This window comes from Vulpes vulpes, chromosome 13 (assembly GCF_048418805.1).
Source record: "Vulpes vulpes isolate BD-2025 chromosome 13, VulVul3, whole genome shotgun sequence".
NCBI lineage: Eukaryota > Metazoa > Chordata > Mammalia > Carnivora > Canidae > Vulpes > Vulpes vulpes.
Genome location: NC_132792.1, coordinates 108,348,281 through 108,374,911, shown reverse-complemented (window position 1 = coordinate 108,374,911; position 26,631 = coordinate 108,348,281).

The window sequence follows — 26,631 nt, the reverse complement described above, 5'->3', positions numbered from 1 at the left end:
TGCTGATAGCATTCAGATTTACTGGATTGCAAACTTCAGCAGAGTTTAACACGGATTGCTGGGCCCACCCAGAATTTTGATAAGTTTCCAGTCAATGCCAGTGTTGCTGATCTGGATCACTCTTTGAGAATGCCTGCCCTGGAAAATAGAGTCCCAAGTTTCTCCTCCCAAATATAGACAAGGTTTGGATTCTTGGCTCTGCATTAACTCTGTTAGCCCATTAACTGAAGAAAAATTAGTAATGGGGTGTTATGGGAAATGGAAAGACAATATATTACTTTTATTTCCTGGTCTTAACTTCACTGCTGTTCCTACATGTGGAAAAGCAGAAAAAGAAATACATGCAGACTTTGTTTTCTTCCACATCAGAGAGATACAACAAAGCCTTGTTTTCTCATAAAAAGTCATTGATCCTGAGGTTTTTTTTCTGGCCATGTGGGAGAAAACTGAAAAACACATAGTCCCTTTCTTCTTGTATCCCTTAGTGTGGGTGATTGGACATTTCTCTGTAGCAAAACTTAATTACAGTGATTCCCTGAGCCATGGCTCTAACTCATACACTTGGGTCAAACACCAAATGTATTCTGATGTGAAGATTTTGCTTACAAATCCAAGCTTATGCTAAAAATACAATTTTAAGAAAGAATTTAAACAGGATTTTGTAAGATTTTATTGTATGCTTTACTTTGTACATTAAACACTTGCTGTTAATATGGAGGATAAAAGCATAAGCTGACTTTAAGGTGTGATACTAAAACTGCCTGCATCATCAGCTCTTTGTTTAAAGTACAGGTTCTGACCTACAAGATGAGAACCCTGAGGAGGGGGCCTAGGAAGCTGTTTGCTAAGCGGTCTCCATCCAGAGTGTGGAAACTCTGGATGGAATGTTTCTGTTTCTTTCAAGCCTTCCCTATCAAGTCTTCTCTGGTTAATGTCCAAGACCTGGGCCTTGCTCATTCTCTTTCTTCCCCCTATGCACATTCTTCTGTGCTAGTATTTTCCTAGTAACTATTCCAGTAACATATTTGCAAATTACATTTGTATGTTGGTTTCCCTGCTAGATTTTGAGATTTCTGTGTGCAGTGACATGCTCATTTTGAATCCCTTGTGCCCAGCAGAGTTCTAGACATATAGAAGTGTTCATAAACATTTATAAAATACATAGAGGAATATATGAATGAATTAATGAATGTGAAAGCAAAATAAATAAGACAATTGTGGACTGTGCATGGTAGAAATCATCAAAGGGTTAGAAAAGGAATTATTAAAAGGAGTGGAATAATGCATCTGAAAATAAGAAATGGTTGGATATTTGCAAGAATGTTCATTGAAGCACTATTTGTGATAGCCAAAACCCAGAAACAACCTGCATATCTATCAATAGTACATTAGAGAAACAAATTATGATGTATTTTTACAAAACGAAACACTATCACCAGTAAAAATGAACATACTATTGATACAAATTATCAATAGGTAAATAAAAAAAATTATGTTGAGGAAAAGAAGCCAGAAGCAAATTAGTGTATACTGAACAATACCATTTGTAAGAAATTCAAGAATAGTCAAAACTGTCTATGTTGAAAAAAGTCAAAGTAGTGGTTATCTCAGGGGGATGGCTTTGATTGAAAAGGAGAATGAGAGAATTTTCTGGGGATTTGAAATGCTCTGTGTCTTGATCTGGCTGGTGACTATAAGTTACATATGTAAATGAAAATTTCTCCCGCTGTATACTTATGAGCTGTACATTTTATGTGGGTAGGCTATACTTCAGTTAAAAGAAAACCATCCATGTAGGGAAACCCTCAGAATGGGGTCCTCAACAACAGGACTGTAGAAGATGCAGGATGCTCTGGACACACTACCTTAGGGATGTGCAGTTACCCCAGACCTGCTTGGAGGAGCCTCAGGGGAGTAACAGCTGTCCTTGGCGTTGCATATTTACTATTGTATGTTGAGATGGCTTATTCTTTCAGTCCATGGAGCCTTCCCTGACCACTCCAGGTATAATAGACTAGATCTTGGCTGTCTATCCCTTTCATTTTTTTCAGAGTCCTAAACACCTCCTGACACACGTGTACTTATAACTATATGTCTAAACTTATTGTGGGCTCCATGAGAACAGGAATAGCCTATTCTGTTTCTACTGCATTTCCAACAGAATTCCTTTCATGTGGTTGGCACTCAATATGTATTTGTTAAAATCATGAGAGAACAAGGGAGAGAATGAAGTAACCACACATTTTAGATTATGGGAACTGATTAGAAGAAATAAGAAGAAGAGATTTTAGAGCAAGTTAGAGTGAGACAAATTTTCTTCAGCTCTGTCTGTGCCCAGGAACCTGTGTGGGGCAAAAGGAAGATCTAAAAAACACTAAGTTTCAAAATTAATTAATTAATTAATTAACAAATTAATTAATAACCCCCTAAGTTTCAATTAACTAAAAGCTCTAGTTTTTTGGAGTAAAGAATATATCCTGGAAGGTGGTAGAAGTTGGGGCAAGGGGTTCACTCACAGGATCTAGTAAAAGGGCAAGGAGGCAATGCCGTTCCTCCTTCCACTTTGGTTAGGGGCGAGGAAACAATGCCATCTACCTACCGATCTCACCTACAAGCAGAAATGTGACTATGGATCCCCACTAGACCATATCAGAGCATCCAAAAGCCAGAAACCATGATGCAAAACACTGGAACCTGTCTCTGTGGCTCCATTTCAGCCACACTGAGAATCTTGCCTGAACATAGATCAAGGCAAGCTAAGTATCCTTTAATTGTCATCTCTCAAGATGACCTTGTTTGCTGATGACTAAATGTCATGCGTATCTATCTTCCATGTACTCATTGTGCTAGATGTGTTTGTAACTCATGACCTTTCATGAAGGTGTGTCTCAGAAATAACTATCACATTTTCTTGTTCTGAATGAACTAGGCAGTGACATTGTGCCTTACTTTTGGTCCCTTTGGGCTATAACCCTTAACCTGAGCTGGACAGTTTGGTTCCCCGAAGATTCACAACTCACAGGGACCCTGATGTTCTGAGGAAAATGGAAAGTCTACCATGAGGTGTCAAAGAGAGGATGGCAAAGATATTAGGAAACATGTCTGTCATGTATTAAAACGCTGCCTTTTCTCACCCTATAATCCTATTATAATTTCTCTGAAAGTTGAGAGGTCATTAAGAACTGAGGATTTGTGGATTTCTGACAGGAGGCAGGCATGAATTTGTTTTTATTAAGGTATAATTTGTTTCATACAATGAAATGTCAAAATAAATTAATTAGAACCACCACCCAAATTAAGATACAGAACATTGCCAGCTCCCCAGGAACTTTCCTCCATGTACATTCCCATCTTTACCTACTCTCAGGTCATCCGTGTTCTACTCTCTATCACTCTACAGGGTTTTGCTTATTCTTGAACATTAAATAACTAATCCTACAGTATGTCTTATTTGGTGTCTAGATTCTTTTGCTCAACATAATATTTTTAAGATTCATCATATGGTTATATGAAGTAGTATCTTGATCATTTTTATTGCTGCATAGTATTTCATTGTAGAATATATCACATTTTGCTTATTTAACTCTCTGATTTTGGATATTTGGGTTGTTTCCATTTGGGGATATTATGAATAGAACTGCTATGAACATTCTTGTGTAAATGTTTTACACAAGATATGTTTTTATGGAAACATGTAGTCAGTTCTAAAAGATGAATACTTAGAAGAGAAATTTCCAGGACAGAGAATAAGTGTATGTTTAATTCTTCAGACATTTTTTTTAGTCAGGGCTCTCTAGAGGGGGAATATATATATATATATATATATATATATATATATATATAATATATTCCATATATATGTATATACATTCCATATATATATATACATATATATTCATGAATATAAATATGGAGAGAGAGATCTTTGTCTATCTAGAAAGATATTTATTACAGGAGTTGGCTCATAATTATACAGGCTGAAAAGTCCTGAGATGTGCTATCTATGAGCTGGAGAACCAGGGAAGTCAATGGTGGTGTAATTCAGTCTTAGTCCAATGGCCTGAGAGCCAAGGAACCCTGATGGTATTAGTTTCTGTGTTAATACACAGGCCTGAGATCATACGTGATTTTATAATATTATAATAACTAAAATCCCTGCAGTTCGGTTTTGTGTGAACAAAGGATTATGCTCATTATGAATAATATTCAAAGAAAACTTATGCTTTATAGATGAAAACAGGCACTGTGTTTCTCTTAATGAAAAAGTTAACTCACTTAGGGAACACAGAAAGTAGGGTGTTACATTTTTTAATGACCTCAGACAGAACCACTTGTGGGTGATTCTAAAATCTTCTAAGGGTCAAGCACCTGTGAAAACAAAGATAGAGCCTTTTATGAGGAAGCATATTCTGTGGCTGGGCCAGCCCTCAAACTCAGTGTGAAGGGAGCAAAGCTTTCCTCATCTGTCTCTCTCTTGTACCTGGCATTTCTGTGACCTCCGCTGGTGGCCTGGATTCCACACAGTCTACTTGTTCTAGACAGCAGCCACTCATTGGCTGAATCTACCTTTGGATTTTGAATTCCAAAACTCTCTTCCTAAATCTCATCCCAGGCCCTGCTTGGGATGTTGTCATACTAGGTCTATGTAGTGATCCCAATGATGTTACCAGCTCCTTGACACTTCAGCTGCCACAGTGGTAATCCCATTACTGGAATCTTAGCAGATAGTACTGAGTGGCCTAGAACTTAAACAGCTAGAATTACACAGATGAGGTTTATTTTTTTTCAGCAAATACAAATCAATGATGGACTATTTATATATGAAATATGACTATATAAATTCTGACTATTTGTCCTCTCTAACATATATTTAAACATAAGAATTAGAACATGCATAATACATGAATAGATAAATATATGATCTGGTTAAGAAGAAATATATAATGGAAATGAAATGATCAAACACCCAATAAAATAATAAAATCCCATTCTAATAGCAGTTTCACGAAAGACCAAAATGTGCGTAAGCCTGTCACTTCTCACCATGTTGTCAGGCCCACTGAAACCTTTCTCTGACAGGATTCTGTCAGCATTGTTGCCATTTAGACCTTAATACCTAATTAAGGCTCTTTTATTTTCTTCACAGCCCATTTTTCTTTGACATTCTGTAGCAGCTTTCCTCAGATGTGCTCCTACATCATCCCCACACTATAGAACATCACAGAACACCCTCTTCACCCACATACTTATTACCCAAAATATAGGGTTTGGTTTATAGTTAGTGTTTTTGGTTCATGTAATTAAAACACATATTTACCACACAGTATTTTTTGTAGCCTGGCTTTAGTCAATGTGTATAATTATAACTACTTATTTATTCAGCTTCTCTTTCAAGTGATGGCTACCTTGTCTGTGGCTTAACCTATATATGCTGTTTGAAAATGGGACAGCATCACATGAACTTCTGGTAAAAAGAACAAAGGGAGAGATTTCTTTCTTTTTTTTCTCAATTAAAGAGAAAAACAATAGTTAAAAGTTACAGTTTTCAGGTAACTCATCGATGTTATATCAAATGTCTCTATGCTCTATCCCTAAACAACAAATCTCTTATGGCCTGAGGCATGCAGATACATATTCGTGGCAATGTGTGTTTTGAATTTTTACCTACAGACACATATCACTTTTCCCAGAAATGCTTATTTTTTTCTAATTCACATTTGCATAGATTATGTAAAATTCCCATAAGATCCCTAGATTATAACTCCCATTTGAGGGAAAGACTGAATTATTCATATTCTTCCCCCATAATGCTGAAAACATATAGTAAGCACTTAATTCATATTTGGTGAACTCAGTGCAGAGGATTTTAAGAGAGTTGAATTTGCTATACCCTAATACCTGCTGGATTAATACTGGCCCTACTCTGATCAACTGAAAGAGTCAACACATATTGAAAGATAAAACATTCATAATAAGGTAAAATATGAATATTATGACATACTTATTAATTTTAAAATAACCTAATTTTTATGATGCATAGAAATAGATACAAATGCCGAAGTATTTCCTAAAAGACTAAGGGCAAATTGATTAACAATTCAGCTCTTAAAAAAAAAAATTCAGGGCAGCCCAGGTGCCTCAGTGGTTTAGCGCTGCCTTCAGCCCAGGGTGTGATCCTGGAGACCCGGGATCGAGTCCCACATCGGGCTCCCTGCATGGAGCCTGCTTCTCCCTCTGCCTGTGTCTCTGCCTCTCTCTCTCTCTGTGTGCTGCTCATGAATAAATAAATAAAATCTTAAAAAAAATTCAGCTCTTTAACTAGTGCTTTGCACATAGGAAGTACTCTATAAACTTTTGTTAAATGAACAATTTGTTGACATCAATGCATTGGCGTATGCTTTATATATGAAAAATACAACCTATTTATGGAAACTAGACATAGATGAGTTAGTAACTCCAATTGATCCAAATAATAAATACTTTAAAATTATTTTTACCTACTTTGTACTTATCTGTATTAAAGTGAATACAAGGCTTATCAGGTCCTAATGTTATTTTTATATTAATCTTTCTTTGAACACATTCTGAATCAACTTTGGATAAATGCCTTCAAAAATCTTTTGAAGACTACAAGTTCCCACTTTTCTACTATACATTGTAGTAAGTCTTGTTAGTGTCCCTGCCAGATCTCCTGTTAATAGCTCATGATTACTCCTTCTTTGAGAAATTGCCCTTGTCTAAACAAGAGACACCTTGCCCCAGAGGTTACATCCACTCCTCTCTGAGCAGCCAGCAGCCAATGAATGACTAAATGGGAAGCAAAAGGCTGCCCTTACCTCACTGCAGGACACACTCGGCAGAGTTCACACTCCAGAGCTTCTAGTATAATTAAACTAAAACTAGACTCTAGCAAAGATCACATCCTTGCTTAGTTCATTTTCTCTTCTCCTGAGACTACACCCTTGATCAATTACTTCCACTAGAATTTCACATGTTCCAGGTTCTTTTTCTGGGAACCTCAACCTAAGGCAGTTAATACAAAGGATAGTGTTGGGAAGAGGATTAAAAATGGGTTCTTGGAGATTGATCACTCATCAGCCTGATGGCCTGATGGTAATGAGAGACCTACAGGGAATAGCGATAGTTGCTGGATTCTTTAGAAATCTGATAGCTAAGATTTTCATCTGCAATGACCTGGAAGGAGGTACAGGTAGAAGAAGTTGCACTAGCTGGTGCATGTCTGGCATTTGATAGGGGAAAATAGTAACTATAAGAACTAGAAATGGTTGACTTAGGGCTATTAATTTGTTGATGAGAGAAACATGACCAAGTCAGTCTGAATAAACAGCAACTTAAAGCATTTAAGGAAACATTCTTGTCCTGAAGTCAAAGAGCAGACAGAGCTAAAGACCAGGCAAAGGACTTACAAGTGGCAGAATTTCAGAGAAGGGTGAGTTTTCAGTGTAAGAAGGTCAACTCCACTAAAATCAAGGCTATCATAGAGAAGAAATGGAATCCTGAGACTCAGGATAGAAATATATAAGTAGATGCACTTAAAACCCTTAAATCTGCTGATTGCCCTGAACACTTAGGCCTGAAACCAGTCCTCCTTTTTGAAATATACAACCTTTTCCTCCTTGCTTGAGAACTATGCAGCAGCCTCAAATAAAGCAGGCCTTCCAAGAGGAATGGAATATTTATTACTACCTTTATTCTTGGCCATCAGATACTGAAGTAATATCAAATTTTAGTATAATTCAGTGGGTAAATGCTAGTTTTCCTAAGGCAGAAAAGGGATGATATACAAAAAATGTCAGGACATGTAAGAAAATGGGATACACTCCCACTGCACAGGATTTAACATTTTGCACGGGCCTTGAGAGAAGTTTGGAAAAGAAATGGTGCTTATTAATTACAGAAGAGATGCATGAACTGCTGTGGAAAACTCCTAAGTAAAGAATCTAATTCTCAGAGAAGTGGGCATGCTAAAATGGTTTTAGTATATAAGACTGGAAGACCTAGCAGTTGACTATCCCCCTGAAGGGCCAGAGTACCCTTTGTATGCCAAGATGATTGAGAAATGCACTAATCAGGGCATTTCTAGATCTGCTAGAGAAATTCAATGAATGTTGTCCTCTGTCAGGCTGGAATCAATATAGGAATGACTGACCTCCATGGTAGCAATAAGACCATAGGAATCTAGAATAGCAAGGACCGGTGGCAGCATTAACCAGTAGAACCAATGTGGGCAAAATGTAATGGGTGATGAGGGAAGAATGGCAACAGGGAGCCTGGCCAATAGTGATCTACAAAGATTTTTTAACAGAATATAATGACTTTGTTCTTTTTAATACTCATCAGAAAAGGATCAGAAGCAGTTTGTAATCAGATGGGACAGAAAAGACAGTGTCTTTTCCCAGGGTGATATAAATTGTCCCGCCCTCTTTTACAATCTAAAAGGACTTGACTGGACATTCTATAGAATGTTGCAGTAGTCCATTGTATCAATGACACCATGACAATTAAACCTGGCAAAGATGAAGCAAGAAATATGCTAGTTTTTTTGGAAAAGACACATTTACTCCAAATGGTGAGACATAAACCCTACCAAGGGGCCTGATATGTCAATGACATTCTTAGAGGTGCAATAATATTTGGCACATTGAGGTATCCCTTATAAAGTATTGGCAACTTTCAGCTTATACCTTTTACTACCAAGAAAGACACATAATATTTGGCAGGCTTCTCAGAGTGCTGGAAGAACACATTTCACACATGGGAATCCCGTTCTGATCTTGTTATTGAGTTGCATGGAAGATTATCAGTTTTGAGCAAAGAGTAAGAGAGAATAAGAGAGAATAGTGCAGTAGATCCAGATTTTGCAAAGCAAATTTGCTACTTGAGCTATATGACCCGTAAGCCAGAAGAACCCAAATGACTATAGTGGAGATATATGCCTGGTTAAGCCTCTGGTAGACTTCAAAAGTAGAATCATTGATGGACCCTTTAAATTCTAGAGCAAGGCCATGTCATCAGTAGCAGAGAAGTATATACTATTAGAAAAATATATCTTAGTATGCTACTGGGCCCTGGTGGAAACTGAGCATTTAAACATGAGACGTCAAGTGACCATGCAACTAGAATTGTCCACCACATGTTGGATACATGCAGACCCCCAAATTGGTTATTTCAGGTGGATCCAGCAGAAGTTTAGCAAAAAACAGCAATGATACACCTGAAATTAGGCTCGAATAGATCCCTCTGATGTGGTATCATCCCTTAAGGAGGTTAGCCAGCCTTGGAAACCAGGCTTGGAAAGGGTAACGTTTCAAGCTAAGTTGGACAGTTAGTTACTTATGGGTTTGCTTTTCTTACCCACAGTGTTTCAGCTACCCTCTTTAACTGAGGACTTAAAGAACATGAAATCCTGCATATTAATCCTTCAGACCAAGGTTCCACTTAATGGCAAAGGAGGTATAGTGATGGGCCACAATCTTTGGATCTATTTCTCCTAGCACATACCACACCATCTAGAAACTGCCAGTTTGATAAAGCCATGGAATAAACTGTCATGAGTGTAGCTGAAAATGATACCCTGTGAGGATGGGGTGCCATTCTCCAGAACACCTATGAAATCAATGGCCATTATAAATACAGTGCTATGTCCCTAATGGTGGAATCACTTGGTCTGGAAACCAAGAGGTGAAAGTAAGGTGCCTCTGCTTATTATGACCTTGAATGACCCACTTTGGGATTGTAGGCATCTAATCCCTACCTCTATTGGTCCTAGCATCCAGAGGCAAGATGCTTACACCAGAGAGTGCAGTAAGATGTCATTAAACTTGAAGCAACCTCAGCTCTAAGACTGGCAAGAACAAAAAGGAATATCTGACACAGTCATCATGAGGAGGTAGAGTAATGGGAGCAAGAAAAGTACACCTGGCATGCAGTTACTCTACTGGAGCACGTGTTAGTGCTCTTGAGTACTCCTGAGTACTGTAAATGGATGGTACTTAACCATAGCATGAAGAGGATGTGGTATCAAGGAGTCACATCCCTCCAGGGTGAGGCTCTGAATCACACCCCAAGCTGACCCATCCAGTCCAGTAGCAAAGCTGGTTGAGGATATAGGACGTCACACCCATCCTAGATGGATGGAAGAGATGAGTGTTTTGGGGTCCTAGGGCCAACTAGGACTAACAATTTTTTATAGATTTTCCCAGAAATTGTAACCAGTCAGACTCCTGGATTAGTTGTGTCTTGATAATGTGAACTCAGTGTGAGAAGTAAGTTGTTGTGAGCAGTACAAGAAGTGGACTTTTACCCCACTAACACTGCCTTTACCTGACAGTGTACCCATCTACAAGTATTTTCATCCCCCAGGAACTCCATTATCTGTTGATCACTGCTCATAGCTCCATCCTTTTTTTGACAACTGCTCCTCTGCTGAATGGGAGCCACCTCTTACCTGGGAGCGTCATCTGGGATGTCACTCCCCAGCCCCACCCTTGCCAGGCTGCAATTAACAGCAGGTAATGACTGCCTGATACAGTGGTAAAGGAACCAGCTTTCATAGTCCACCTCTGGGGTTCCATGTGAGTCAAGCTGAAGCCAGTCTCCATTAAAAGAACATCATGACTTAGATATCTACTCCATATCTATCTTTTGTGTTGTAACCTCCCTCTTAGATCCCATTCTCAACTCACCTCTTTGAATAGAATCCCCATTTGGGGCATTTCTTCTTGTGAACTGACCCTTAAGAGATGCATTTATTGAAGCAAACCTGAAGTAAGAAAGTGAATGCTGACCATACTTTTCTTTCCTAGCCTAGAGGATCTTATAGTCTCCCAGCTGTGAACATGTAAAAACGATTCCACTCTTTTGTTACATATGAGAGAAACAGCAATTAAATACCCATTCCTGTCATGCACTTTGAGAATAATATGCCCAGAGATATTTTTTTGTCCTTGAGAAATATGGTGTCTACTTGGGCAGCTAAAACTATGTCCAGAAATTACTAAGATTAATGAACATAATTGACATACACCTTTACTCTGGATATATATTATTCAAAGAGTCTAGAAAATAGGTTTTTCTAGATTACAGAGAGTTTATGGGTGAAACATTAACATTAAAATCATAACTGGTTTGGATGGAAGTCTATAAATTTTTATTACAGATTTGCATGCTTTCTTAGACAGAGGATATTGAATATTATTTCAACAGTTCTTGATGACTCAAAGTTAGTGTTATTAACAGCTATTACTGCTAGAATGTACTATCACAGTGATGCCTCTGACTCTGCTTAGATGTGCTTGGATCTGTACCAAATGAATAATGATAGCTTTGTTTTGAGTTCTTCTGTCTGATTTTGATTGCATAGCTCTTTCCATTACTTTACAATGTCACCTATCTCTATTATGAGTGTACCTACTCATAGCAGTTCCTCTGTCCCTTTCAATTTGCTATTGTTAGTATTTTATTGACATAGAAAATAAATAATACTTATTATTATTGAATGCTTACTATGTATCAGGCAAATTCTAGTGCCTTACATATACAATTCTAGTGCTCATTTAATCTTTATAAACTCATTATGATGTTTGTAAATTAAGAGTAAATTGGTTCTGCAGAACATCATACATGGCTGTCTTTTGTACCATGTATATAAACTTCAGTGTATGAACTTACTGCCATTTATTTATTTTATTTGCTCAGAAACTTAATTTTTGTGTCTAACTAGATTTTTACTTATGCTCTGGATAAGTAAAAGAGGTAAGATATTCAGAGAGTTCTAGCTATGCCTATAAACATGGGAAATTATGTGACGAGACAAAGAATGTGAGGAAGTTGGAGTATAAATCACACTTGAGTAGGTGTTGGAGATTTCCTTGTGCAATGCAAGAATGAAGGGCATTCTTAGTAAGAAATCATTTTTATGAGGCTACATACTAAATAACAAGTTTACAAAGTAAACCATTGCATAATCACAGATGAAAGTTACCAAGTAATTCTCATTAACTCCATTAGCTCTAAAAGGATGTCCTCTCATGTGGGTCAGGGTCATTCTAAAATGGACCTCTTCTGTATTCACTAATTCCTAAAGCTTTACCAGGAATTTTATTAAATTTAACAAACAAAAACTCAATCATGTTTCTGTGAACAGTTTCTAAAAAGTGGAATATATATATATATATATATATATATATATATATATATATATATATTTAGATGTGTTCTCTAATATATATTCCAGCATTTGCTTTGGTTCCAGCTGGAAACTGTTATGATATCCTGATCATTTCCCCACATCTTTGAAAACAGGGACGAGGCCAACCCAGAGTCATCGATCTTTTCTCTTTCTTTATTAGTGTTCCAGTAAAAATAATATAGTACCACCTATACTATCTAATAAAATGTATCTAAGTTTCCTCTCTGGTTGAGTTCCTACCTCTTCCTCCAGGGGATGCTGGATTAGTGTCTTCTTGGCCTCCCATTAATTTAAGGCATTCTTTTCATACATGTGTATAACACTCCCTAAAGTATTATTGGTTTATAAATTACACTTGTTGTTTCGGGGCAATAAATGGAATGATGAATGCATGCTTTGTTCAGTCACCTTTTTATTCATGAAAGGCAAAACCAAATATTCTAAAAACATTTATCTACATCAGGAATAAGCTATAAACCTTTCAGAAATGCTCCAAGTAATTCGGAAAGGAACCACTAATTACTGTCATAACAAAAAGGATTCAACAGCGCTAAATGCTCATGGAACCATAGAATGTCAGAGATGGAAAATCAAGTCCAGCACCCTCCTCTTACAAATGGGAAACTAGAGCTTTTGAGAGCAGAAATGATCTACACAGTCACCCAGATAGTCATCCATGGCATCAATCTTGGGTTCTCTGTCTCCTGACTCCAAATTCATTGCAGCTTCATGGGTCGTTAGATTTTGGGGTGTGAGCTATACTAATAATATAAGCCACTTTACTCTTTCCTGTGTTTATTCTCTGTGCATATGTCTGTTTGTTAGAATGGATAAGAACCTCAAAGGATGTCAAAGTCATCAGAAGAGACGACTCCACCCAGAGTAAAAATAGCTTTCAAAGGTTCCAATTTTGTAAGAAAGTCCTGCAAATTATTTCATCTAATGAAACATGACAGTTTATCCAATGATATGATTGAGCATTCTGTGGCTTCTATCAGAAATGGGTTTAAATTTTGGGGTGGGAAGAGAAGAGATGGCTTTTTATACAATATTAGAAAATGAAAGGCTACTTTCCTCCTCAAAGCTGAATTCCAAAATACTAATTTTAACTCTTTACCAATCTTTCTTTCTGGACAAATTCTATATCACTTTCTCATTTTATCTTGTAAAAAATCAAGAAGAGTGATCCTTCAATATTCCTATAGGCATAGGTTTCCCTATGTTAGAACAATGTAACATAAATGTGAAATAAATTAATTTTCATTGAAAAGGTAGCTAATGGCACAGAATTGTGGAGATTTGACTCTATTAAATTTGCGACAACATGCTATCTTTATCCAATTTTTCATCTTGGACTAACAGTTATGTCTTCTTTTTTTTTTAACTCTCTATTTTAAAATAATTTGAAACTTATGAGGAACATACAGAGAAGTTGCAAGATTAGTACTCTTCACCCTGTTTCCCAGTTGTTAATTTTTAAAAATTATTCTCTTCATATGTGCATAGATGTATATACCATTGTCATTTTTCAACCAAGTAAGAATATGTTGCAGATATGATGCTTCACTTCTCCTAAATACTTTTGCTTTTACTCATAAATACTTATATATTTCCTATAAAAAGACACCTTCCTACAAATTTTACTACAAATATATTAAGAAAGCAACATTTATAAAAGACTGCCATCTAATACCCCCTTTTGTTTGTCTTTCTTTCCTGCTTGAATAGCAGATACCTAATCCCTTTTGTAGAGCACTGAAGAGATTTTAAGTCTAGTTTATTAACCTATGTGTATCCACCATCACGCATAATCTTTTTGAAAGTAGAATCTATGAACATCTTTCTATCATATCTATAGTTCAATAAATATTTTTAATGAATCAATGGCACTTTTAGAAACTGCATTTAATATGAAGCTAGGAAAGGTAGTCGATTGATGGATGATGAAATGAAGATTGAAAACACAGGAACAAATTAAGAGGATGATATTTATCAAGTAAAAATGACATTCTGGACAGCAAACATGGGTTCGAGGAAACTTAACAATTTACATGAAATAGGTTTTGCAGATTTCCTTGATTGATGCTTATTCTGTATGCCAGAAAGCAGGAGTACTTTCAGGTTACATCTGATTAAGAATTAATGGACTTGATTTGTCCACTTACTGCTTATTCTATTGGGCAGAGCATATCTGGATCATGGTACTCAACTGACATCTCCATTATATAGGCAGGATGGGAACTGACAAAGCAGAGACAGACAGAATGGCATGATTGTTTGATGTGAGGAAAAGGTGGAGGAATCCAGAATGTAGGAAGTAGAGTACTGAAGCTTCAGTATGGCTGCTCCAAAACATCTGAGCAATACTAATAGATAGATAAATAGATAGATTTTAGCTTCAAAAGCCAAGCAGGCATTAGCACAATACAAGGCATAACTATAGAGATGCTAAAAAACAAAACAAAACAAAACAAAACAAACAACAAAAAAACCCAAAGAATAGAATGATCTACTTGGTGAAATGTCAGCGGAAGGATTCCACAGGGTAGAGGAAGACTGATTTTCAGTCACCTTAGCAACAGAGGAAAGTCTAGATAGGGTGGTACAAGTCAGGTTTTATCCCATCTCCGTTACTTCTTTGTCACATTAAATAGATGTCATTGAGGCTCTACAGTGTTGTCCAGGTTGTATTTTCTATTTCTGTGTGTTCTATTCCCAGCATTCTGACTCCTGTCTGAGGCCACATATAGATTCCCTTTGAGCAGACACTGTCTGCCTTGGTCTCTCCTCTCTTTCCAGTAAAGATATATGCCAGTGTATCAATAGGATAAATATACCTGAATCATCAAATTTGCTCATTTCCAGTTAGATTATCTTCTTTGTTTCAAAATACTTGGTTGAATGGGCCAGGAAGTCAGGAAGGAGAATGAACATTTACTAGGTAACTTTCATGTGCCAAGTAATTTAAGATGCTTTACATGTACATTTGCATTTGATCATTAATGATTGTTGATTTTATCTCCTAAGATCTTTAAAGATGAGAATCAAAATAAAAATTGTCACATCACTTTTGCCCTAACCTCAACATGATCTGTCAAGAAGATATTATTTTTCTCATTTTATAGAAGAGGGAATGAGGCTCAGAAGTTATTTTCCTTGATGGACAGATATTACATAGCAGAGCCAGCATTTGAAGGTTTCCTGTTTCTAAAGACAAAGAGTAAAATAGACAATTTTCCAGGTAATATAAATTGAAGGATGCTTATAAACGCCCCTCAATTATTTTACTATGGTGCCCACATTTCTACTGTTAGCACTTAATTTTTTTAGATTAAGACAAAATATTTCTTAATAGCATGCAAATATGGGGAACCTGGGTGGCTCAGTTGGTTAAGTATCTGCCTCTGGCTCAGGTCATGATCCCAGGGTCCTGGGATTCAGCCCCACTTTAGGCTCCCTGCTCAGCAGGGAGTCTGCTTCTCCCTCTCTCTTTCCCTCTGCCACCCCTCCTTCCCCACTCATGCTCTCTCTCAAATAAATAAAATCTTTTAAAAAGTAGCATGCAAAAGTCCCCAAGAGTCTCTGTATATTAATGTTGTTATTTTTTACATTTGAGGTTAGTTTATTAAAAAGAGAAAGAGAAATATAGAGTGCACACCCAAACATAAAGTCTGGTAAGAATGAGTAGTGAATCTGGATACCCAGAAGAGTGGCTCAGCACAGAATTTGGGGGTACACCAGTGATATAAGGTAGTAAGAAAGTGCCAAAGATGAATTTCCCATCCTTTACAGTTGCTAAGGATGAGTCTTTGCAGAACTGTGTACTGACAGAGGCTCCATAAAGTCCTTTTGATGGTGATGATATTGAAAAATATGATTTAACTCCTTGCATGTATCTTTAAAGGTGAAAACACATTAATAAATTGAAAGTTTCATGAATAAAACTGTCTTTGGAATTACCTACCTTATTTGTGTGAATACACTCAGTGAATTTACGATGATTAATGGTAATACGATGAACACCAAAGCACATAATAATGATTTGCTACTTATTATAAAACATTGCCAATATTTTGTACACCCAAGCAGCACAACATGCAAGAAATTCAATGAAACCTTTTTAAACAAGCCATGGGGAAAGGGAAGAGCAGATCAAGCCACATATACTATCTCTAGGGATAGAGGCCTCTCTTCTATCATAAATTGATTGCTCTGGCACCCATGAAAGGCAACAGGGGCAGTTAGAGGACTGCATAGAGACATGACTGTCACAAAGGAAGTAGAGACAGAAGTTTGCCTCAAAGGAATGTATTGTTTCTCAACCCTTGAGAGTGCAAAGACAAAACTTCCTTCAAATTAATAGCTTGTGCATTCTGGATAGCTGAAGATAATATACAAAAACAACAGATAAACCTTTATACCTTCAGAATAATTTGAAGATGTGGAATATTTTAACTTCAAAATATGTGTAATTTTTTAATGCACCAAAACTCAGCAGGCAATCTCTCACATTCACTTACTTCGTCAAGGCTTTGTGGCAAGTGAGTGCCAGCCAAAAAAAACTGTGGGAATGGGAGAACAGGAGAGTTACTCATGGGAATAACATTGGCATAGAAGTACTGCAAGAAAGCTTAAGTCCATGCTATGTATAAAAGTACTAAACATTAAAAAAATACCTTGATAGATCAGGGTACAAACAATCTCTAGGAAAGGGACTTAAAAATGCATATGACTTGAAGTAACAGTCTTCAAAATACCTATTTTTCTGGAGGACTAAAAGCCAAACAAAATGGAAGGGAGAGGGGCCCTTTTGAAATTAAGTGATAAAGGGTAAATTGTGTTAAAAAAAGGAAATTCAAGGTCCCATAAGACACACCTATTGCCACCTTGCCCCCACACATATACACATGCACAGAAATCTGTTGAAGAATATGGACTTTGCTACAGTGAAAAGAAAAAGGGGGGCACCATCAAATAAAGAATTCTCTAAGCTACGTTTATATCAAAAAATGAACAGAAAAAACTAATAAAGCTATTCAGAGTTATTATTTTAAGAAATCAGAAAATGAGGTTCAATATACCTTGAGTGATGAGATTCCCTGTGAACAAACAACCATATGTCACACAAAACTGTAAGACAACACTCAAAGGAAGTAAAATGTACTCAAACAATAGGAATACTTTGAATTAGAAATTTAAACTGAAAAGCAGAGATTGGCAAAGATAAATAAGTAAAATGATAAGAAAGAAATGAGTGCCTCAGTGTGTTAAGCATCTGACTTAGGCTTAGGTCATGATCTCAGGGTTCTGGGTTCTAGCCCCCCATGGGACTCTGTGCTCAGCGGGGTGTTTGTTTTTCCCTCTCCCTCTACCCCTCCACCTGCTCATGTGCATGCTCTCTCCCTTTCTCTCTCTCTCAAATAAAGGAATAGAATCTTTAAAAAAAAAAGAAAGAAATGAAAGAATAGTTGTTTGAACTCAAAAAAAAAAAAAAAAGGAAGGAAAAAATTAACCCAGAAATAAAGACTAATTTACAAGATGCCCAAGCACTAAGAGTAAAACAGATTATTTAAGGAGTCACTGAAGAACCAAGGAAACATCCAAAAGAATGTAGTTTTTTTTTTCTTCACAGTTTGTACAATTTATACACAGAGAAAGGGACCCAGTCTAGGTTCCTGTATCCCCTATAAATATAGAGTTCTCTTACACAATATAGATAATTTAGCTTCCCATATTAATGGAGGAACTGTGGGGGGTGCATGGCACAAGAAGGAAGGTTGAGATCTACATTCTCAGGGAGCAGAAGGCAGAGCAGGGTCTGGAGGGAATGAAGGCACCATCAACAGTGAGAGGTAAGAGGCAGGGGAAGAGGCTACAGGAGGCTGGCCAGGGTCTGGGGGGCCTAGGATCTGGTGGCACCAGAATAGGGCCTCTGAGGCCAATGTTTTTGAGGGGAAGGGGTTCACTAGTGTCTTTGGTAAAAGCTGTAGGCACTACTGGTAGGGTTGGAGGTTGCACAGGAGTCTTAGAAATAGGATGAGGGAGCAGTGGGAAAGTGTAACTTCAGGTCCTAGGAACCCAGGAGCCAAGTGTAGAAGACATAGAGCAGCATCATGAGGACCATAAAGCCACCTAGACCAGAGGGTCCAGAGGACTGGAGGGCCTCTGCCCCCCACCTGCTTCACAACCTCCAGTGTGGTCCACAGCCCTGGGGCAGTGCCCTGGAGGAGATCTGTGGGCAGGGCAGGGCAGCCTCAGGCACCCTTATTTTTCAACAGGCTTCTAAGAAACTCTCCACATTTTTCTGAGACTTGAGAACACTAAGTTTTGGCACAGCAGGTGAGGGCATGTGGATGTAGGGCATGGAGAACATAATTGAAATAAAAAAAGAAGTAAAAAAGTCCAGAGATCAAGTGGTAAAAATAAGGACTCTGGCAAAGAAGGATAATGTTCATTATGTTTGGAGTTCCTAATAAAAACAAAGCAATGTAACAGGACTAATATTTAAATGTATAATCCAGGAAAATTTTCCTTAAATAAAGGAAGACCTGAATCTACATACTGAAGGAGTCTCACAGGTACATAGGAAAATAAGCCTGGAAGGATGATTTACGAGACTTCTGTACTCTGGAGTATTATACAACTTTAAAAAGATGAAGATGATATTTATATAAACTTATATGGAATGAATCTAGGCTGTATTTTTAAGTGAAAAAAAGCAAAGTAAAAGAAAGGTGTATCTATGGCTTCCTATATTCCATGTCCATGTATGAAAATCTACATATACCTGAATGCAAAAATGAAAGATAAGAAAGATAAGCCAGATTAAAGAGATCTATTACCTTTAGGGTATATGGAGGAACAGGATTGATATAAAGAATAAACGGGCTTTTTAGTGTAGAAGATATGAGAAGCTATTGACTCTTGGTGTATATACATTTTGTACCATTTTGACATTTAGAACAATGTTAATTTTTCACATAATCAAAAAAATAATAAAATGAGCAGAGTTTGGGGGAATTCAAAATGGAACATAAACTGTAGCAAAGGAATATAAGGTTATTCCAAATAACCTGACCATACTGAAGGGGATGAGGATAAAAAGAACTAACCTAAATAATTTCAGAAAGAAAGTATTTTGATGCATACTGTAATGCTGAAGACTAAAATAACTGTACACAAACATTATTCTCTAGTTAGTAAATTAGTTTTTCACAGTGGTATGGGCTAAAACTTTTGAAAATAATTTACATGCACTAAAAGATTGGAAAAAATAGGAAAATGCATTTATGTGGCTACTGAGAGCCAGTTTTATTTAAGATTTTATTTATTTAGGGCACCTGGGTGGGTCAGTCAGTTAAACATCTGCCTTTGGCTTGAATCATGATCTCAGGGTCCTGGGATCTAGCTCCATATTGAGCTCCCTGCTCAGCAAGGAGTCTACTTCTCTCACTGCCTATGTCTCTGCCTCTCCCTATGTCTCTCATGAATAAGTAAAATCTTTCAAAAAAATCTTTTTTGTTAAAGATTTTATTTATTTATTCTAGAGTGAACAGGAGCAGGGGGAGGGGCAGAGGGAAAGTGAAAAAAGGAGGCAGAATCCCTCCTGAGCGCAGAGCCCAAGGCTAGTTGGGCTCCATCCAGAACACTGAAATCATGACCTGAGCTCCAACTAACTCAAACACCTAAGTAACTGAGTCACCTAGGTGACCCAGATAGCCAATTTTTTCACTGTTGGAAAAAGAATTACAAATAAGTCAAGGGCAAAAACTAGAATGAATCTTCTGGTGTTGTATTAGTACTGGATATATGAAGGAAGAAATAATGGTTTTCAATACATATACAAATGATAGCTATAAAAATATAGATGTGTATGATATTACATATATATTTCCAAGCTCTGTTCTTTAAGAGAACTGAGAACTAATGACAAGGACAGTGAACACACCTTAGTGTCCATATTTTGGTTTCTAAATATAATTCACTACTAAGAACAGAGTTCCTTGGAAAGTGGCTAATTCAAAGGCTGGGACAAAGAAAATAGAAGTTGATTGAAATACCTTGAGATGCCAAAAAGTTGAGTGCTCAAAAAAATATATCTTATTTCCTCAGAACTGATGAGTATATATATTTTTTAAAGATTTTATTTATTTATTCATGAGAGACACAGAGAGAGAGAGGCAGAGACACAGGCAGAGGGAGAAGCAGGCTCCATGCAGGGAGCAGACACGGGACTCGATCCCAAGTCTCCAGGATCACGCTCTGGGCTGGAGTCAGTGCTAAACTGCTGAGCCACCCAGGCTGCCCTGACAATATATTTTTAAGACACAGAAGCAACTCACAAGAATTTTCAATGGCCAAAAATATGACAATGTGAGCCCTTCAAAATAAATAATGATAGTAATGGATTGTATTCTTCAAAATAAAATAAATATCCTTGACTCCTTAGTGATAAAAATAAATTAGTGTTTTCTAAAATGAGGGAATAGGAACAGCTCTTCTTTATAGTATAATGAATGTTAATAAATGTATCAGGAATAAAATCAACAGAAAATCACCATATGGCAAATATAAGTTGTTCTTGTTTTTGGTAGGAATTGATGCTAAAAATCAATAAGCAAAAGTACAGTGAGAAATAGAATATTTTCATAATTTCACTGTATCTCCCCAAGAGACACTTATAGGGGGAAAAGGTAACATTATTTGGGAAAAACCTGGCCATTATCTTAGCCTAGTGATCAAAATCAGTATCACCAAAAATAAGGAACAAACAAACAAACAAAAAACAAAATCAGTATCACCCCAAATGGAACAAATGGAGATAATGTGCCTAGGATGTGAAACATGAGCAGGACATAGCATCCCTTCTGTAGTGTTCAAGCTATAAATGCAGAGCTTGATTTTAGGCCTAAGGATACATCAGATAATCCAGAGACAAGGGGCATCCTACAAAATAACTAAAATAACCATGTATTTTTAAAAAAAACAAATTGGTGAAAGTCTAAGAAAGACTGAGGAACCAAATTGAAAGATACTATGCAGATATGACAGCTAAATGCAATGTGTCATCTTGGATGGAAACCTGGAACATAAAAAAGGAACATTTAGCGAGACAATTGGTAAAATTTGAATAAGGTCTATAGATTAGTTAATAGTATGGAATCAAAAAAAAATAGTATGGAATCAACTATTGATAGTTGTTTATAATTGATGTTGATAATTGGACTTGATTGTGGAAGATGTACTAATTTTCAACATGTTTGTGGATCTGGTATTGTTCCAAAATTTAAAAATATTAAATTAATAACTATTGGAGATGTGTTTTATATTGTTTACCTATAAAAACTACTTTCCACCTAGAAATTGGCTTCTAACGAAAATTGTAAAACCACTCTGCCAAGCTCAAGTTTGGTCCCTGAAAGAAACTGCAAGTTAGATGGCATAATTGAAATATGTACTACATCACAGTCTTAAAGTATCAAAATAGTTTTAAGTAGATAAACCTGGAGGATATCACCTTAATCACATGATCAGATTTAACATCACCAGGAATGAGAAAAAAAAATGACATGTGCCTCCTGCTGTGATGCATGGAGAAAGACAATGACATCTTGTGTGCACATATGTTCTTACCAAAACTGTATTACCTAAATCTAATCATGAAGAAACGTCAGTAAACTCCAAGTAGAGGAACATTCTACAAGATAGCTCACCTACTCTCTTAAAAACTATTGCAGGTAAAAGACTAAGACAGACTGAGAAACTTTTCCATATTAAAAACAAAAAAGGAGGATTCGGGCACCTGGGTGGTACAGTTGGTTAAATGTCTGACTCTGTGTCGGCTCAGGTCATGATTTTGAGGTAGTGAGATCAAGTCTTGCATCGGGCTTCATACAAGACTGGATCTGCTTGAGATTCTGTCTCCCTCTCCCTTTGCCTCTCCCACTAGTGCTCTCCTCTTTCTCCCTAAAGTAAATAAATAAATATTCATTAAAAAAAAAAGATATGACAACTAAATGCAATGTGTGATCCTTGATTGGATCTCAGGGCAAATTATTATTATTATTTTTTGCTATAAACAATATTATTGGAACAAATGGCAAAGTGTGAATGTCTATAAGTTAGATAATAGTATTGTAACAAATTTAAATTCCACTTGGATCACTGTTCTTGGGAAATATATACAAAAGTATTTGGAGTTAAGAGATATCATATCTACACCTTAAGCTCAAATAGTTCAATCAAAGTGATGATGATTAATAATAGTAGAAGAAGACTATGCATATATGGAAAGAAAATGGTAGAGTGGGAAAAAATTTAATGGTGAGGAAATGGCATAATGGTGTACTGTATTTCTATAGTTGTTTTTACCATTCTTTTCCATAAATCCAAAACTACTTTAAAATAAAAATTTACAAGATAAAATAAATAGACAAATAACTATAGGGTATAAGTGCTGGGAAATGAGGTTGGAGAGCAACACGTGGTTGAGAATCAGGCTCTGTTACTTGCTTATGGAATGACCTTAGGCTTCTCTATACCTCCATTGGCTTCTCTATAAAATGAGGATGAGAATCATACCTATCATAGGAGATGGTTGTAAATATTAACATAGTAAAAATAAATATTAAGGACTATAAAAGTGTTAGCTATCAATATTATAAACTATTTTAAAGGGCATGGAACATAAGGAAACTATTTTATAGATATTTGGAGTCTAGAAGTGTTCGGCCTTACTACCCCAATTACTAACCAATTGGTCACAGATGAGAAAGAGAAAGAGCCTTCCCCAGTAACCAAAATGGACAACTGTATGAATGGGGGTGCTGTTCACTAGATGATGGGAAAAGAGGAGGAAGTGAAAGTTCTGATAGGACAGAATCACCAATTGAGTTTTGTGTGCACTGAGTTAAAATGCTTGTCAGAACTCTTGCTGAAAATATTCATGATTGGTTAGGTAAACAGGTTGGGAACTCAAGGATGCCTCTACTTGAGTTGTAATTTGAAAGTTTCTAATGTGTATTTTCTTATAAAGCATATCTTCCCATGGGATACCAAATACCCAAGTCAAGGATCAAAGTTTCACCTGTAACTCTGCAACAGTTTGTAGCTTGTCAGATAGGAGCTGTGTGATCTCATTGCAACAAAATGTCCAGGGTTCCTGCTACATGTGCCAGCATAGTGATTCTGGCAAATGACCAAGAGCTCTGACTCTCAGGGCCAACGAAATGTGAGACCCTGGTCCTTCTATGAGCTACTCAGCACCAATTCAACTCTATCTCTCAGGTTTCACATGTGAATGTGTGTGTGTGTATTTGTGTGATTTCCCCTGGCTTAGGGGAAAGAGAAAATTTGTCTTTGTACTGAATAAAATCACCTACCATCCTTTACCTTCAAATCAATTTTTGACATTGTCTCAATAAGTCCTATTGTGCCCAGGGATGGGTCTATGAATATAGCTTATACTACTGTAAACTCTGCTCTCAGTTTGACAGCTCCACCCCTCCGGTTCTATTCTTCATTCCTCAGTCTTTTTCCTCATGCTTCTAATATTAAATGAATGCCTTTTGTTATTGTTTTTTTAGAGATTTTATTTATATATTTGAGAAAGAGAGACAGAGATAGTGATAGAGATAATGAGAGACAGTGCAAGTGATGAGGAAAGGGAGAAGCAGGCTCCCGCTGTGCAGGGCTCCATTCCGGGACCTCAAGATTATGACCTGAGCTGAAGGCAGACACTTAACCAACTGAGCCACCCAGGTGCCCCAAGTGAATACCTTTTAAATCACAAATTATTCTATTTTAATATCGTAGGGAATATACAAATTATTTGATACAAGAATATTAGCTACTCAAAATAAAATTTAAAAATCTTAACTGAGCAAGAAAACCTTTCATTATATATGAAATAAAAATGTATTGAAAAATAAATCCTTTTATTGTTTCAGGTATCCTGTAAAGGGCCCTGAGGTAGAACAGATGATATAGGAAACAAAGAAGATTTTCCAAAATACTAAATTCATCTAGTATATATACTCCTTTCTCAAAGTAGGTGAGGCTTCATGAGACTGGTTTCTGGGATTCTTTATGTTGTTTCACACTTTTGGTTAAAACCAAAGAGAGAGGAAAAAAAAAAACAAGGAGAGCCTACTAAGTAGGGAAAAAGGAGGCTGGGTCAGAGTAAGATTTGGCGACCTTTGTTTTTACCTATTCATGCAATCCTATCAAATGAAAGAGTTATTTTATTTCTTACTCTTAATAACAGTGTCTTATGAAAATGTTGATGACTACTTAGTTTACAGTTTACAAACTTTGACATATATAATATCAATTAAATCCTACAAGGTAAGGATCTGAGTTGAGGTTATCAAAATTAGATTGACTGGTATTCTAAGTTTTAAAGAAGTGAGCATGGTGGTTCCCAAACTCAGCACATTAGCATCACCTGGGGAAGGTCAAAATCCACCGATGCCTGTGTTGCAGCCTCAGATCTTATGATTCAATTGATCTGGGGTATCACCTGGACACTGGAATGTCTAAAAGATTTTCAGATGACTCTGTTGTGCAGACAAGGTTTTGAGTTTTCCAAGGTTATAAAACTAGAAAGGAACAGTATTGGGATTAATTTCAGGACCCTTGGTGTCTAGTCCAGTACTTTCAACATAGGCAGTAGTCATGAGAAAAACAATAAAACTGATTTGAAACTCAGGAAACCAAACTTTCTCTCCTTTTCCACAAACTTTATTTTCATGGAGTTTGAATTTGAATGGCTACTCATACGTGGAAATAGGATAGATGCTAATGATAGAAACAGATTAGGAGGGAAGAAGTGAGAAAAAGAAGAGTGCCCATGGCCATCATCATGGAAAGAGAAAAACCTGAATGATGCAGTAGAGCATGTCCTGGACCTATGGCAGAAAGCCAAGCTACTCAGTCGATGTCAAGAATCTGATGGCAACTGATTGATAGCCCTACTGTCTCCCATAGAAGGAGATGAAAAGTGTTTCTTATCCATTAGGAGTGAAGAGGTTATTGAATCCAGCTGTGTGAAGTAGAAATCGAAGTTGGGCAAGATTTTCCACTTGTGGCAGGGATGGATCATGAAGCATGTCTGTGGGCATTTGCCAGGGGCATCAGCCTGTAAGAATCATCAAAAAACTCACTGTGATAATTCAGAAATGTACCAGTTACTTTGGGTTTCTACTTAAGTGTTTATAAATTTAACTCCTTTACAGTTTAGAAAAATCTAGTTGTAGTTTAGCTTCTACTAAAATAGCATTTGAAAATGATGCTAATGTCACTCAATCTGTGCTGAGCATTTTTGCAATACGTGTGGGAAAAGTTAGCCCTTTCCGAAATCAAAGAATGTGTGGCATATTGCTGTTTATGGGGAGAAAATGATTTATTTTATCTAAATTTGAAAACCATTAATATACTTCCCAAGAAGTTATCTGATTTAGCAAATAATAACAACAAACAAAAACAGAAGAGAAAACAAACAGTAAACAGAAGAGAATGTCTGCAACACTACTCCTACTTTGCCATAGAATAAAATAATCAAATATATATTTTTTATTTTTTAATTTATTTTTATTTTTTCAATTATTATTTCTAAGTAGGCTCCATGCCTAGTATGATACCTAATGCAAGGCTTGAATTCATATGATCCTGAGATCAAGACCTGAGCTGAGATTAAGAGTCAGACACTTAACTGAGCCATGCAGGTGCCCCATACACTTATTTTCTACATGGAAATTTAACAACTTTTGGAGTTTCTAGTCTGTAAATTGAAGCATGACTAGCAGTTTCTCGCTCATCCTCCCAGGTGTGCAGGAACTATAACTTTATTTATTTTCTATAACACAATTTAATCTCTGCTTTCAGTCTCCTAATCCACTTGATCACAGAAGACATAATCATATTCATTTCATGGCCCCAATAATCTTTTTAGGTTTAAAGTTAGTCAGTTTGGGGATTTCTTCTCTTCTACTTAGCCCCAGGGGTATCACCGAACCCTCAGGAGCATGTATCTGCCCCAAACTTCTCAGCATTTATTCATGTTGGTGTCCACTATGATGAACTATCACCACTCTGGGTCTTAGGTTTCATATTTTTTCCAATGGGCATTCCTTGAGGCTTTCACTTCTTACCTAGTTTCTGGACCCACTTCCATTGCACTAGAAAGTGTGGAAACTGTGGGCTTCCTCCATCATGTGTCCCTGTATACGGTATTCTAGGCATGAGGGAGGTGAACTCTTTCTTTATCCTTTTCTTTGGAAACCTTAGGAATCCTCAGATACTGGGAATCTAAGTCAATGTTTTATACCCTCTCCATCATAAATGGCTCCACAATTTAATATCATGATGGCACAGGGATTACAGTGTGGTTCCAGCCTCCTAGAATTCCTGTTAGAAAGCAG